This window comes from Furipterus horrens, unplaced genomic scaffold, assembly GCF_987537825.1.
Source record: "Furipterus horrens unplaced genomic scaffold, mFurHor1.1.pri manual_scaffold_17, whole genome shotgun sequence".
In the NCBI taxonomy this organism is placed as follows: domain Eukaryota; kingdom Metazoa; phylum Chordata; class Mammalia; order Chiroptera; family Furipteridae; genus Furipterus; species Furipterus horrens.
The window spans coordinates 89,650,656-89,667,087 of NW_028327187.1; the positions used below are offsets into that span (position 1 = coordinate 89,650,656).

The 16,432-nt window shown below is 39.8% G+C and overlaps 1 pseudogene; it reads left to right on the forward strand.

Moving 5' to 3' along the window:
* The first annotated feature begins 15,757 nt into the window (after window positions 1-15,757).
* LOC149991555 (U6 spliceosomal RNA) lies at window positions 15,758-15,852 on the forward strand (annotated as a pseudogene).
* The last annotated feature ends 580 nt before the right edge of the window (window positions 15,853-16,432 follow it).

The window sequence follows — 16,432 nt, forward strand, 5'->3', positions numbered from 1 at the left end:
CCATGAGGCCTCTAGTTTCAGCACTAAGACACTGAGCCAGCCATCTGTTATTTCTTCTTCAAACATCTGTATTTTGGCTTCATGTGGTCCTTTATTCAGGTCTCCAAGTTTTAATAATTCCAACTTCCTCTCTTTGCTCCCTCAGAGCTAGGAGTACTAACTGTTTCCTGAAGTCGTTACCTCCATGATACCTTCGACGTCTATTTTTTCCCCCTTCAGGTACTGTTTAGATTAAATTATGCCCCCCCCCAAGAAAAAAAAAAAAAGATGTTGAAGTCCTAACTCCCAGTACCTGTGAATTTGACCTTATGTGGAAATAGGGTCTTTGAAGACGATGAAATTAAGATGAGGTCATTAGAATGAGCCTTAATGCAATATGATTGGTGTCCTTATCAACAGGAAAAATCAGGACACAGAGACAAGAATATACACGTACGGAGAGAAGATGGTGTGAACACACAGGAAGAACACCACCTACAGGCCAATGAAAACCTGAGGTTACCAGAAGCTTAGGCAGAAGTATGAAATGGATTCTCCCTCCTAGGCCTCAGGAAAAAATCCACCCTACCGACACTTTGATTTTAGACTTCTGGCCTCCAGAACTGTAAGACAATAAGCCACCCAGTTTGTGGTATTTGTTATCGCAGTCTCAAGAAACTGATAGAGTTATGAAGTTAATTTTATACTGACTTAACAATTTTTACATTAAATTTCCTGTCAAAATAACTGGTGGAGATTCTCTCTCCTGATGGGACCCTGTCTCTTACTGAACCCTGACTGATACACTTGCATTTCCCCTAAAAGCAAACCCTGTAAAAGGGTACAAATGCAAGTAATTTATTCGAGAACACTTTATTTTGAATGTGATACCAAGTAGAACTGATAGTAGAGACAGAGAAGGGAAGTGATGCAATGCAGGATGGGTTAATGAAGCTACTTCTGTGGGCAATTAGGGCTTAACCCTACTGGGGACCTCTGGGTGACTCTGTAGAACATGCCTCAGAATTGTCCCAACCAAGGAGTGATGAAATTGGAGTATTTCTCCACCAACTGCTGTCCTTCATTATGTGAGGGCTAATCCTAGAAACATCAAATCCCCAGCACTTCCAGCCTTCCTTGTACACAGACCAAGCATGCTCCTCTGTGGCCAGAGAAATCCCTTGGGCAGAGGCTTACAGGTGCTTATGCCAAAAAGCTGCAGGCAGATATAGGAGTGGTGAAAGTAAGAATGAACATAGGCAGCAACAGCATCTGCCACGCTGATTGTTAAGTCTTCAAGGTCTAGCTATTCAAAGTCCAAAGATGCCCTAAGAAGTGCAGGAGATTATGAAATATACGCATCTTTTATTTTACTAAAGTATTATAGTGAAGCAGGAGCACTATTGCCCTTGCAAGCCAAGAGCATCGGCAAAGCTGCACAACACAATACAATCAAGCTCCCTTTGCATTTGCTGTCTGAGCTTGTCCAATGCATGTAGGTGCATCATGAAGATATATTTAAACTGTTTGTTTATAGCCCTGAGCCTGTAGCTTCTTTTCAATGACTTGACAGAACCACAGAATATAAGAACCAGAGGAGGTCTTAGAGATCAGTCTGCAGCTTGTCCAAAAAATTAAATTCAGAAACCTTTGTACAAATAAAATCTTACAATATGAAAAAACTGATGAAAGTGGAGTCAGTTTGGGACACTGTGAGAGGCAAGGGTTGAGGACGCTTTACCTGTTGGGTGCCCTCTGATCCACAGGCAGCCCTGTAGGGAGGTCACAGAATCCCTAATGCTCATTTGACCCAACTTGAAAAGTAGTGACCAACTCCAACCATCTAGTGTTAATGAAAAGAGAATCTTTCTTTCCTCCCTCAAAGTCTGCAAGATAATATCCATGTTGTCTAACATAGACTTTAGTTTTCTTTTAAAAGCTAATCCCACCAATTCAGAGTGGCTGACTGGCATTTACTTGAATGCTACTACTGAAAAAAGGATTCACAAAGCAAATTAATTAGATTAAAATGAAAAGTTATGATGACCATTCCCACTTAAAATTCATTCTAATCCCTTTAGGTAATGGGTTCTCTCTCTCTCTCTCTCTCTCTCTCTCTCTCTCTCTCTCTCTCTCTCTCTCTCTCTCTCTCTCTCTCTCTCAAATCTGGGGAAAATATCTAAGTGAAAGGATGGATGGATGGACTGAAGAGTGGGTGAGTAGAAAGAACTGGGAGATACAGATGTAGCTATCAGTTAAGTAGTTCTTGAAAAAGGAGTAACTTAACATTGTATATGTGAATAAGCTCCCTGAAGGTATGAAGTCCAGAATGAAAAAAGCAGAAACCACAGGGTGGGGCTTAGAAGCCAATTAACGTTTTTATTTAATGCAGTACAGCTGCATAGCTCAGAATGCAAGTTGAATTAGTACACTGGCTTTGGTCTAATGGTCTTACGGTGCTTTTTAATTATGCAGTTCCAATGAATGGCGATGTGGATTCCAGAAGGTTCTAAAGAATATAGGTGTGACCACCTCTGGTTCTTTACTAATTAAAAAAAAAAAAAAAACTAAAAAACAAAAATAAAACAAATATGGTTTTTGCAAGTTTCCTTTTGAGTCTTTTGTTAAACCTCACTCTTACCTATAGTCCATTTTCCCTTCATTTTCCTTGTAGCAAAAATTATAGGCCCCAATTGTGATGAATCACTGGTTCATCTAGAGGCTCTGCTATTTTAATCTGCACCAGTGCTTGCTTTCTTGGTACAGTAATGTTTATGGAACAGTAAGACTGCTTTCTACGAGAGCATTTTTGTTGGATCCTCTGAGGATGGCTTGGTTCTGGACATAATTCTTTAATCTCATAATATTTTCAGTTTGGTATTTATTGAACAGTACTAATTTACATCATTTAGAAAAGGCCACATAAAGCACCAGTGGTAGTTTTCATTATTTAAGTTTTTCTTAAAAATTCAGTATGTTGGAATACTTTCTTCATTGACACTTCAATAAAGAGACCTGTACTCTAGCCAAATGGCAATAATTCTTGTTGGCTGGTCAACCCTTACTCAGGGTCAGCCTGGCTGCAATAAGTTGAAAATTCAATACTTTTGAGAATTACAGTGGTGTTCCTCATAGTGTTCAGATTGGTTATCAGGAACTTCATCCCAAGCCTTTCATCAAAACAGAAGGGATCCCTCATTTTGATGCTGCTCCTTAGAGAGATGATCACACTTCACCATACCTGGCAATCTGCATTCTACAAATAATAAGGACCACAATTCCCCTAGCCCTCAAGCAACTTGAATGGTCTATATGCCTTTTCACTCCCTTATCTCCCTATGGGTATTATTAAATTCTGTTTCTTCTTTTTTTATACTTATTCTGGTTATCTATTGCCCTGTAACAAAACACTCAAAACTCAGTGGCATAAAAAACAATCATTTAATGCTCACAGATTTTGTGGGTCAAGAATTTGAACAGGGATGGTTTGTCTATGTGCTGCAACTGGGGGCACACACAGATCCAGATTCAGCTGGAGGTGATTCAAATGGTTATAGGTTAAAATTATCTGGAGATTCCTTCATTCACCTGTCAGGTACCTGGGTGGGGATGACTCCAAGGCTAGGTTCAGGTAGGACTGTTGACTAGAACACCTACTTGTGGCCTCTTTTGTGTGGCTTAGACTTCTTCCTAGCATGGAGCCTGGGTCCCAAGAGGCAAAGTCCTGAGAAGTAGCATAAGGAAAATTAGTATTTCAAGAGAACCAAGGAGAAACTATATGGTCTCTTTTGACATAGCTTCAGATACCATGCAGGACTAGTTTTGTTGCGTTCCACTGGTAACAAGTTACAAAGGCCAGCCCAGAGTAAAGGGGGCGTGCTTCTTGATGGAGGAGTGGCAAATTCTCCTTGCAGAAGAGCACATGGGATGGGATGTATTGTTGTAGCCATTTGGGAAAAAAACAACAATCTGCCACAACACTTTTTAAAAAGATTTTATTTATTTACTTTTAGAGAGAGGGGAAGAGAAGGAGAAAGAGAGGGAGAGAAACATCAGTCAGTTGCCTCTCTCATGCCCCCAACTGGGGACCTGGCCCACAACTCAGGCATGTGCCCTGACTGGGAATTGAATCAGTGACTTTTTGGTTCACAGGCCAGTGCTCAATCCACTGAGCAACACCAGCCAGGGCATGCTACAACACTTTCAATGTTTTTTTTTTTTTTTTTTCTCTCTCTCTCTGTTTTCTGAGTACTTGGCAAAAACCTTCATCTGGACCCTGCCTATCTTCTAATCACAGAGTAAAAGCCACCTCCACAGTAGCTTCTCTATTTAAGAAAAGAAAACGTTTATTATTTTAGAGCTCTATAAGTCCAACACAAGTCTCACCAGGCTAAAATCAATGTCTGCAGGTCTATGCTCTTTTCTTCAGGCTCTAAAGGAGAATCTTTCTTTTTGTTTATTCCAATTGCTGGCAGAATTCAATTTCTTATGGTTATAGGACTGAGATCCCATTTCCTTGCTGGATGTCAGCTGAGGGCTATTCCCAGCTTCCTTGGCTCAATGCCCCCTTTCACTGCCTTCAAAGTCAGCAATGGTGGATGGTTTGAGTCCCTGTCACACTTTGAACTTCTTCTTCCTCTTCTTCCATAGCATCTCTCTGACCTTCTCTTCTGCCTTCCTCTTCCACTTGTAAGGCCCCACATGATTGCATTGGGCCCACCCAGATAATCCAGAATAATCAATATTTTTATATTAACATCTATAAACTTAATCCACCTGCAAAGTCCCTTTTGCCAGCTGATGTAACATACGAAGAACATCAGTCTATCACAGTGACCCCAGGTGAGAGCATCACTTCTCTATTTTATTTTTAATTATTTGGTAGATATATATATATATATTTATTTATTTATTTATGACATATATGTGTCATAAAATTTGCAACTTTAAGTGTTCAATTCAGTGATATTCATTATATTTACAATATTATGTACCCATCACCACTCTCCATTTCTAAAAATCTTTCATCACTTCAAACAGAAACTCTATAGCCACTAAGAATTAACTCCCTCCTTCCTCCTCCTTCCAGATTGCTACTAGTTTACTTTTTGTCCTATGAATTTGCCTATTCTAGATATTTCATAAAAGTGGAAACATACTTTTGTCCTTTTGCATCTGGCTTATTTCACTTAGCATAATGTTTTCAAGGTTTATCCATGTTATATCACATGTCAGAACTTCATTCCTTTCTATGGCTGAATAATGTATGTGTATACCCCATTTTATTTTTTCATTCACCTGTTGATTAACACTTGGGTTGTTTCTACTCTTTGACTATTGTGAATAATATAGTTATCAACATGGATATACAAGTATCTGTTTGAGTCCTTAATTTCAGTTCTTCTTGGTAAATACCTAGGTTTGGAATTGCAGGGTCATATGGTAATTCTAGGTTTAACTTCTGGAGAAATGGCCAAACTGCTTTCCACAGCAACTGCAGTATTTTACATTCCTGCCAGCAATGTAGAGTAGGGTTCCAATTTCTCCACATGCTCACCAACACCTGTTATTTTTCATTTTTTAAAATAACCATCCTAATAGGTGTAAAGTGGTATCTCATTGTGGTTTTGATTTGCATTCCCCTAGTAACTAATGATATTGAGGGTATTTTTATGTGTTTATTGGCCATTTGTATGCCTTGTTTGGAGAAATGTTTATCCAAGTTCTTTGCCCATTTAAACTTAGGTTGTTTGTCTTTTTGTTGTTGAGTTGTAGGAGTTTTTTATATATTCTAGATATTAAATGCCTATCAGATATATGATTTGAAAATATTTTCTCCCATTCTGTAGGTTAGCTTTTTACTCTTTCAATAGTGTCCTTTGGTGCACAAACATTTATAATTTTGGTAAAATCAAATTTATCTATTTTTTTTCTTTTGTCACTTGTGCTTTTGGTATTGTATTTCAGAAACCACTGCCAAATCCAGTGTCATGAAGCTTCTCCTCAATGTTTTATTCTAAGAGTTTTATAGTTTTAGCTCATTACATTAGGTGTTTGATTCATTTTGAGTTAATTTTTGTATGTGATGTAATGTATGCTCCAACTTTCTTCTTTTGCATGTGGTTACCCAGTTGCCCAGCATCATTTGTTAAAGAGACTTTTCTTTCTCCCATTGAATGGTATTGGCACTATTGATGAATTGAACATTTCTCTATTCTTGAGCAACTTTCATAGGATAATTACTACTTGTTCCTTTTTGAATATTTCCCCTTTTGTTCTCATTAGCCATGTTAATCTTGTCCTCAGAACATCACAGTGGTTCCTTGTGGGGAACTAAAAAGTTCCTCGACTAAAGTCTTGCTGACCGGCATCCTAAAGTTCTGCTTGGCATGGCCTCATTATCCCATAACAGTTGTCTGCTCCTAATTAAGGGCAACTTCCCTCTTTCTCTTCTTGGGAGTTGCTGTCCTTCATCGTAACTCTTATCTGTCAAGATAACGCCCCAGCTGCAGCTCCGCTCCTCCCTAGTGAAAAATTCCTCCTCTCCTGAGCTATAAGAATGCTGTTTTTACTAAGAATAAACGAGACTTGATCAGAGCACTGTCTTGTCTCCATTCTTTGTGCCTCTTGCCCCTTTCTCATCCTCACTCCCCCTCTAGGGTCCTCGTTGCTCGACCTGCGGGACGGGTCAAGTGGCGCCCAACATGGGGCCCGAGAACGGGGGACTCAGTGAAGGACGTCGTTCGAGGAGCCGGCCAAGTAGAGAAGAGGAAAAGGCTACGCGGGAACCTGCTGCGCTGACCTCACCTCGGTAAGTGAACAGCGATCATGGGGCAAGAAATGAGCCGACATGAGCTTTTTGTTGAACAGCTCGGACAGGCATTAAAGGCACGAGGAGTAAAGGTTAAAGTAAAACAGTTACTGAAATATTTTGATTATATCAAAGACTTATGTCCCTGGTTTCCCACTGAAGGGAACATTGATCCACAACGGTGGAAAAGAGTAGGGGATGCCTTAAAAGACTTTTATGATACGTTTGGTCCGGAGAAGGTTCCTGTAACCGCCTTCTCTTATTGGAATCTAATAGATGAACTCTTATCTCAAAGACATAGTGATCTGGTAGTAGCTAATGTAGTAAAAAAGGGTCAAAATATCTTAAAGACAAATCATAAGGAGGAAGGTAGAAAAAATAAAGGAAATGACAGCCGAGAGGAGGATAATTTAATATCTCTTGAAAATGACGGTGAGGACGAAGTAGTTAAACCAAAAGAAAAACAGGACAGTCCGAAGTGTAAGCCATCAGAGTTTCAGATTACAGAAGGGGGAGCTGCGGCACCTAAAGAAGTGTCGGTGAAATCAAAAAAGAAGTTATATCCAGACCTATCAGACTATACTGCAAATCATTCTGACGAGGGAGAGGTTAATTGGGATCGCTTGGCAGAAGAGGCAGCCAAATACCATAACCCTGAACGGCCGCCTCTGAAAACAAGGCCACCGCCCTATATCTCACCCTCCTCTCCCCCCTCTGCGTACCCTGTTATTAATCCTCGAGAAGAACTGAGGAATAAAATTGAATATTTAAAAGAACAAATACAATTAGAAAAGGAGCATCAGGAATTAATAAGACAATTAGAGGGGCTAAAAATAGGAAAGCAAAGAAAAGAACTTGAACCCTCTGTAGAGGGCCCCCAAAGCCAGAGGCCCCCAGTCAGAGGAGCGGCCCCCAAACTTCCCCTTCAGTCAGGACTAATACCAGGCTTGGAGGAAATAGAGGCATTTCCAGTGTCGGAAACAGTAGATGCCCAGGGACAGGCCTGGCGACACCACACTGGATTTGATTTCAAAATCATAAAGGAATTAAAAACTGCAGTAGCTCAATACGGAGCCACGGCTCCTTACACTATGGCCATTTTAGAATCGGTCACACATCAGTGGCTCACTCCAAGTGATTGGCAAACATTGGCTCGAGCGACCCTAGCTGAAGGAAACCAAAAAGCTGATCTTGCCACCCGAACTCCCCAGGTCTCTCAATTATTTGTGGCCAATAACAGCATTCAGGACAAACTCGCTGCTGCACAAAATAGCCATCAACTACATCACCTTAATGCAAAAACATTACGTCTTATGCATCACATCACAAAAGAACAAGCTAGGCAAATAGTAAAGAATTGCCCATCATGTGCTATCCATTTACCAACCCCTCATCTAGGAGTAAATCCTAGAGGGCTAATTCCTAACGCTCTATGGCAAATGGATGTTACCCATTTTTCTGACTTTGGCAATCTTAAATACATACATGTTACTATAGATACCTATAGTGGATTCATTTTTGCTTCCCTTCAAACGGGCGAAGCCACCAAACATGTCATTAGCCATATGCTGGCCACCTTTGCAGTATTAGGATGTCCCCAACAACTAAAAACAGATAATGGGCCAGGATACATTAGCTCTAATTTCTCTCAGTTTTGCAAACGTCTCAACATCCAACACATTACAGGTATCCCTTATAATCCACAAGGGCAAGGAATAGTAGAAAGGGCTAATCAAACTCTTAAAATTACTTTAAATAAAATAAAAAAGGGGGAATGGTATCCCACGAGGGGGTCACCAAGAAACATCCTTTCCCATGCCCTCTTTATACTCAATTTTTTAAATTTAGATGCTAGTGGCCAGTCTGCAGCCACTCGCTTCTGGCAAACCGAAACTGAAAAGCAATTCGCTTCGGTCTTGTGGAAAGATCCACTAACTAATTCCTGGCATGGCCCAGACCCAGTACTTATCTGGGGCCGAGGATCAGTGTGCATCTACTCTAAAGAAATGAAGTCCGCCAGATGGCTACCGGAACGTCTGGTTAAACAAATAAATAGCAAGTCTGACACAATAAATAACCACAACTAAACCCAGGGATAAGGATTTACCCTGAGGAAAATTTCCTTATTTTCTATTTCAGGACATGTTCAAGAAGAACGTAATCCTGCTGCTCGGGGTACTACTGCATTTTTGCCCGGACATAGAAGGTGGCCTTGGGGGGCCGCAAAATGGAGTCCTTCCCTATCTCCTTCCACTGTTAGGACCTCTCATAGGGCTACTCCTGCTTCTATCCTTAGGACCTTTCCTTTTCAATAAGGTGATGCCTTTATCAAGCAACAAATAGATGCCATAAAAATGCAGCCAATACAGGTCCATTATCACAAATTGGAACAGGCTGAGACTGCAACTTACTATGATGCTCATACACGTAACTAATGCCTTGGTGAGCTGGACTGGACAGTCAATGACGGGCAACCGGAGACCACACGCATTGCCAGCCGCCACCTAAGACAGGTATCTGGCCAAAAAATGAAGCTGCCCTAGATAACCAATGACGGGTAAGGCAAGGTTAGCTCCGTGTGGCGATCTCCCGACCTAAGACAGGCGCAGTCCCCGCAAGGCTCTCAGCTTAAATAAAATAAAAAAGGGGGACCTGTGGGGAACTAAAAAGTTCCTCGACTAAAGTCTTGCTGACCGGCATCCTAAAGTTCTGCTTGGCATGGCCTCATTATCCCATAACAGTTGTCTGCTCCTAATTAAGGGCAACTTCCCTCTTTCTCTTCTTGGGAGTTGCTGTCCTTCATCGTAACTCTTATCTGTCAAGATAACGCCCCAGCTGCAGCTCCGCTCCTCCCTAGTGAAAAATTCCTCCTCTCCTGAGCTATAAGAATGCTGTTTTTACTAAGAATAAACGAGACTTGATCAGAGCACTGTCTTGTCTCCATTCTTTGTGCCTCTTGCCCCTTTCTCATCCTCACTCCCCCTCTAGGGTCCTCGTTGCTCGACCTGCGGGACGGGTCAGTTCCTCTAAACTAAAGCAAGGCCATTTCTCTCAGTGACCAGTAATCAATCCATTTGGTCTCTCCCCAAATCCCATCATACTGTCATGTAATTCTTCACTGTACTATATATTCTCCCCTGGTAGAGAATGTTCTATTGACACACACAGTCTATAAATTGTCCTCCTATTCCTCTTTCAATGGCCTTTTAAAAGGCCGCTTCCTCTTCTTTGTTACAAGTTGTCAGAACTAGTTCAAAGAACATTTTCAAGCCCTGCTTCTTACTATTCTCCCAAAGTAATGAGTTCCACTGTGGCCTCAAGTTAAAAACTCACTCACTCACTCATTTATTCATCCATCAAATACTTGTTAAATACTTCTAAATGCCAAGCACTGAATTTCATGTTGGAATTTTTCATTCTCTGCTGAATTTCTTGGAGCAGTGTTTCATTCAGGCTAGCTCTTTTGTTGTCTATTCCAGCTCTGCCCCTTGGTCGTCGTGTTTTAAGTGCCTTTGACTCTATGCCTATCTTTCCTCAAGTTCCTGATAGTCTACCCTGGGTTTGATCCCTGTGCCCACTGCTTGGCTAGAAACAAAGATCACATAATTTTCCTAAAAACATTATTTTTCTCTTCATGATAATAAAAGTGTCTACTTTGTATTGACACGTTATGTATTGGGTGCTGTGCTGGACACTTGACAGGTTATTGCTAATGCTTACTCTGCCAATCATTGTTCCAAACACTGAGGATACAATCGTGAACAAAGCAAAGTTCCTGCCCAAAAGGAGCTTATGTTCTCTCACAGTCCTTGACATGATTCAGCAGGGTACAGAGAAGTTAAGTAACCTGCCTAAAACCACACAGCCATTAAGGAGCAAAACTGAAATTCGAACCTAATTCTGTGATCCCAACACTCATACTTTCACTACTGAATTAAGCTCCTTCTCATGGTCACATTCTAGGCAGTAACTCACTTTTTCTAACAAAATTTTTCAACACCAAAAACTCTCACATTTTATAAATCTATTAAAATCTTGATGAATGATAACAACTGCAGACTGCATATTAGGGTATATGTAATATGGAGGTTAACTAGAAATTTTTATTTGTTTCAACCTTAACTTTTTTTTAAGATTTATTTATTTTTAGAGAGGGGAAAGGAAGGAGAAAGAAAGGGAGAGAAACATCGATGTGAGAGAGAAACATTGATCAGTTGCCTCTCACACGCCCCAAACTGGGGACCTCAACTGCAACCGAGGCCCGTGCCCTGACTGGGAATCAAACCAGCGACCTTTTGGTTCACAGGCCACCGCTCAATCCACTGAGCCATACCAGTCATGGCTCAATTTTAATTCTTTTTTTTTTTCTTTTTAAAGTATATTTTATTGATTATGCCATTACAGTTGTCCCAATTTTCTTCCTTTGCCCCCCTCTGTCTAGTACCCCCTTTCCCTCCAGCAATCCCCACTCTTAGTTAATGTCCATGGTCGTGCATATAAGTTCTTTGGCTTCTCTCTTTCCTATACTATTCTTAAGATCCCCCTATCTATTTTATACCTACCAATTATGTTTTTTTAAAGTATATTTTATTACTTATATTGTTACAATAGTTCCAAATTTTTTTCTTTTGCTCCCCTCTGCCCAGCACCCTCCTCCCTCAACAATCCCCCCCAAGTCCATGCCCATGGGTTGTACATACAAGATCTTCTGCCTTACCCTTTCATATATTCTTCTTCTTTAAAAAAAAATTAATTAATTAATTAATTAATTAACAATAAAAAATAACAATCCCTCCCTCTCGGACTTAAGACCCTTTATAATCTTATAAAGGACAATGGGTGAAGGTCTCGAGCTCTTCTAGCTGCTTCGAGCTGGAAATGGTCGTCATCCTACCTACCCTTGGGTCCAGAAATCCCTAATAAGAGTTTGGGTGTGGAGGGGAGGGTGGCCTTCCCACATGGGGAAGGATCGTGCAGACTCCAGGTCAGTTGGCTGTCCCCGGACAATGGCATGCTTGGTTTAACAGGCTGGCATCCTTGTTGTATTCTGGGGGCAACATATTTAACAACAGGGTTAAAAGACATCATTCAATCCATAACTACTAGATGACAAAAAGCAGGGATTAATTTTTCAATGTCCCATATTAGGGAAATAAAAAAGGGCTTCTTTGGAGGAAGGTGTGCCAGGCACATCTCACCTGTCCAAAACCTTTTTGCCCATTATACTTAGTTTGGGCTGAGGGAAATAGTTTAGGATTCCCCTCTCTCAGACCTCTGGGCCCTTTCTGTCCAAGCCATTAGGATAGAAAAGAGAAACCAGTTTTAAAGTGAAGCCCACAGACCACCCCATTCTTCACCAATCCAGTCACTTAGTTCAGCCAAACCGTTGAGTCTCAGGAGGTAGCAATACAGACAGGATTAAGTGAGGCCTATAAGTACAGACAATCACTCAGGTAATGAGATCATAGGCTTATGCCCTTTGAAAACAGAAAACACATGTTAATTTATGTAACATAACCCACAAACAAGTCTCTAAATCTGTAAGACTGTTATTGGAAAGACATCCAGTTGCAAGGCATTTGACATTCTTCTTGCCTGTAAATTAAATATCTTTGACGATACCACAGACATAGTTTACTTTCAAATGCAAACAAATTTTAAATGAAAAGAAACTTTAGAGACAGTTAGCTGCACTACTTTATAGTCTACCACTGAGCATTGTGATTTTCCTTGAACCACAATTTTTGTCCCTATGATTACCCTCCTTGTCATTAAACGGACTGCATTAAGTCCGTTTTTAATTTATCCTGTTCATTTGCATAAACACAACAAGAGCAGCAAATGATCCCTTATGATCTTTAGTTCTGCTTTGCTGGAACTTACACAAGGAACATTTAGGGTGACTTTCAGTTTGCCCTTCAGGGCACAGAAGCAGAACCACATACCTGGCATTCAGCCTTGCCTATACACACCTGTCTTTTCCAAGTCCTTCTGGTTTTCCATTGTGCCTTAAGGTCTCTTCTAGCCATCTTTCAGGAAAACAACCTTCATTCCTTCCCTGGAAAGATAACATGGACCGCACATCCAACCAAGGTACTGGGCCTTTGATCTCGTGGGCTTTCATTACCTTTGAAAGTCAATCCCAGTTCCTCAGGGCTTTTTGATAACAACCAGAGCCCAAGCATGTCTCCTTTAGGCACGACATTCCAGTCAAAGTCTTAGTCAAAAAAATCTGTATTAACAACTGGTCTTGTTAGTTTTATGCAAAGAAACTTATGTCATTACTTCTTTAGAATGCCAAACTCTGGAGGAATCAGATAGGGAGAAAAATATACAGTGTGAAGGAAAATCCTTGTGCTTCTAATATTCACTGAGCTTGCATTTCCATTCTTTATATTTTCATTTTTTCCCCCACTAAAAAGTTTTTGTTTGTTTTTCCATTACAGTTGTCTCACTTTTTCCCCCCCTCTTGCTTCCCTGCATCCTGCCCCCCCTCCCATATTCAGTCCCCACCCACTTGCCCATGTCCATGGGTCATTTATACATGTTCTTTGACTAGACCCTTCCCCTTCTTACCACTTCTCTCCCTCCCATCTCCCCCTTTGTTACTGTTAGTTTATTCCTTGTTTACATACCTCTGGTTCAATTTTGCTCATTTGTTTGTGTTGTTCATTAGTTTCCTTTAACAGGTGATAGCATAAGGTATTTTTCTTTTGCTGCCTGGCTTATTTCGCTAAGCATAAGTCTCTCTAGTTCCATCCATGTTGTTGCAAATGGTAGAAGTTCCTTCTTTCTTTCAGTACTTATTCATTGTCATTTTCCCCCTTTGTACTCGTGTTGCTCTCTGTCTCTCTGTTTCTTCATCTTCCTAAAGCAGACCCTTTAACATCTCTTGCAGTGCTGGTTTGGTAGAGATGTATTCTTTTAGCCTTCTTTTGTCTTGGAAACTTCTTATTTCACCTTCCATTTTGAAGGAGAGTCTTTCTGGGTAGAGTGTTCTTGGTTGTAGACCTTTGTTTTTCATTACTTGGAATATTTTTTGCCACCCTCTTCTGGCTTGTAGTGTTTCTGCTGAGAAATCTGTTGATAGCCTTATTGGAGCTCCCTTGTATGTTATTAGTTGTTTCTCTCTTGCTGCTTTTAGGATTCTCTCTTTGTCTTTGAATGTTGGCATTTTAATTATGATGTGTCTTGAAGTGGGCCTGTTGGGGTTCATCTTCATTGGGACCCTCTGTGCTTCCTGGATTGAGTGACTCTTTCTCTCCTCTGCATCTCTGCACTCCCTACCAATCACGTTGTGATGTAGCGGCCTTTTCTGTCTCTCCGTGGTTATAAGACTTCTCTCCTGCTAGTGTTCAGTTGGTTATTCCAGATGATTTTTCCAAAATTAAGTTGTAAATCCAGACTAGTTCTAGGAGAAGATTAGTGTAGCTTCCACTTACTCTTCCGCCATCTTGTTTCTCCTCAACTTTAATTCTTAATAGCCTTAAAATATATTAGTTAACATGCCTGCTTTTATAAGAATAGTAATAGTGCTCCCTTAGATAATTCTGAGTTTTCCTTTATCTTTGAGTTATTATTCTAAGTAACACAACAGATTCTCAGTGTGGCACTATAGAGAAAAAACAATTGAGTAAATTGGATTCAAAAATCACAGACCGAAGGGCATTTACTGAAACATAATTTTTAAATTTTTATTATACCCTTGATATAAAACCTATTTTGTCTTTTATCTTTTCCCCAGAAGAGTAGTACTAAATGAAATCTATTCAACTGTAAGTGAATACACCTTGAATTAGTAGACAATATTCTAGTCTTAGCTGCTACAATGTATTAGATAAACTGATGCAACTTAAATCAAATGTAAGAGAATAGATTATGAGCAATACTGTTTGTATAGCCCTTTACATTTTTCGATGCAATATTTTTATATTATCTGACTTGACCATAGCAATGACTTCATTATCCCAATTGTATATACTCGCATGTTTTAAATTAAGTTCAGGGACATGCCCAAGTGGTAGAAACTTAATTTTAACCTTTAACTTCAGACTCTAATCCCATGTCATTTCAGAGGTGAGAGGATCTCCAAAGTCCCCTGAAGTTCTAGCAATCTAAAATTCTTACAATCAGAATAATTGAGTTCTAGTTAACCAAGGTTTTATTTACTCCAGCTTTATTTCATCATCTTTCTGAATGTGTGGCAATATGCCCATAAGTATGAAGAGTATAATTATGTCAAAATTTGTTGGAATTTGGGTTCCTAGAAACTGAAAACTTTTTACTTTACTTGCTTAGAAAATAGCTTAAGTATTAATAATTGATACTTACCGAGTGCTTACTATGAGTCAAGCACTCTTCCAACTATTTTATACATATTAACTCATTTAAGTCTTCAAACAACCCTACAAAGTAGATAACATTATCATGCCCACCATTTTTCAGATGATGAAAACTAAGGACAAAGAGGCTTAACATCTGAAACAAGGTTCCATGGTGCGTTAGGCTGCATTATTTGCTCAGTTTTTTCTTCTTGCCTTGTCCTCTCTCCATGGAAGAAGTATTCTTCCCCACTCCATTGGCATAGGCTTTGGCCAATGAAATATGAGTTGACAGAATAAAAGTAGAGATTTTAAATGTGCCTTTGTGATTTGGCTTCCTTCCTTGCACTTATCCTATCCACTATGAGGTAACAAACCTTGAGTAGCTGCTCCAGAAAGAGGAGATACGTGTGGAAGAGACCAAAACACAAACTACAACCAAGCCCGCCTGATCCCAGCTGAACCTTAAAGAGTCACATTCAATCCACTGGCTTGCAAGAGAGAAAAATAAGGGAGATTTGATAGCCATTTGTTATACAGCATTATTTCAGCAAAATTGTGACTAATCCATACAGCTAAAATGAGGCACAACCAGAATTCAAATTGCATAGCCTACATTTGATTTGAACAACTTCAAATCATCAAAGCTACCACTCTAAAAGTATTCAGTGCACAATACAGAGATTAGCATGGCTTCTGAGCAAGAATGACATGCAAATTTGTGAATCATTCCATATTTTAATGTATAGAATGTAGTCAATAATATCATAATTATGTACAGTGACAGGTGGTTGCTAGACATTGTGGTGATCATTTTTTAAGGTATATAAATGTTGAGTCACTATGTTGTATACTTGAAACTAGTATAACACTGTGTATCAACTATAAATAAATAAATAAACAGAGTTCACAACTATTTGACCTAGAATGCAGGCTACCTACAAAGTATTATACCTTGAAAGCATGTCAAGGATATAAAGGGGATGATATTGCTGCCATAAAGAGCAGCCCAAGGCAGACAGCCTTATGCTTATTTAGACTTGCTTTACTAAAAATAACTGGTGGGTTTTGTTCTTGGGTGCCACATAACCCAATTCAATATAATCTGTAAACTGACTTGGACAAAGAGATGTGTAGTCAGTATCTTTTCTTAGATTTACTAATGGCTTTTTTTGTAATAGAATTATAAACTTGGGTAGGATATCCTGTTTTTATGATGTTGCACAAAAGACATGTAAAGTCTTGTAATGGTTCTTTCAAGATTTTTTTTCTTTGCTAGCACCTGAAACAATGCTATGGATTGTGTTTGATTCCATGTGGC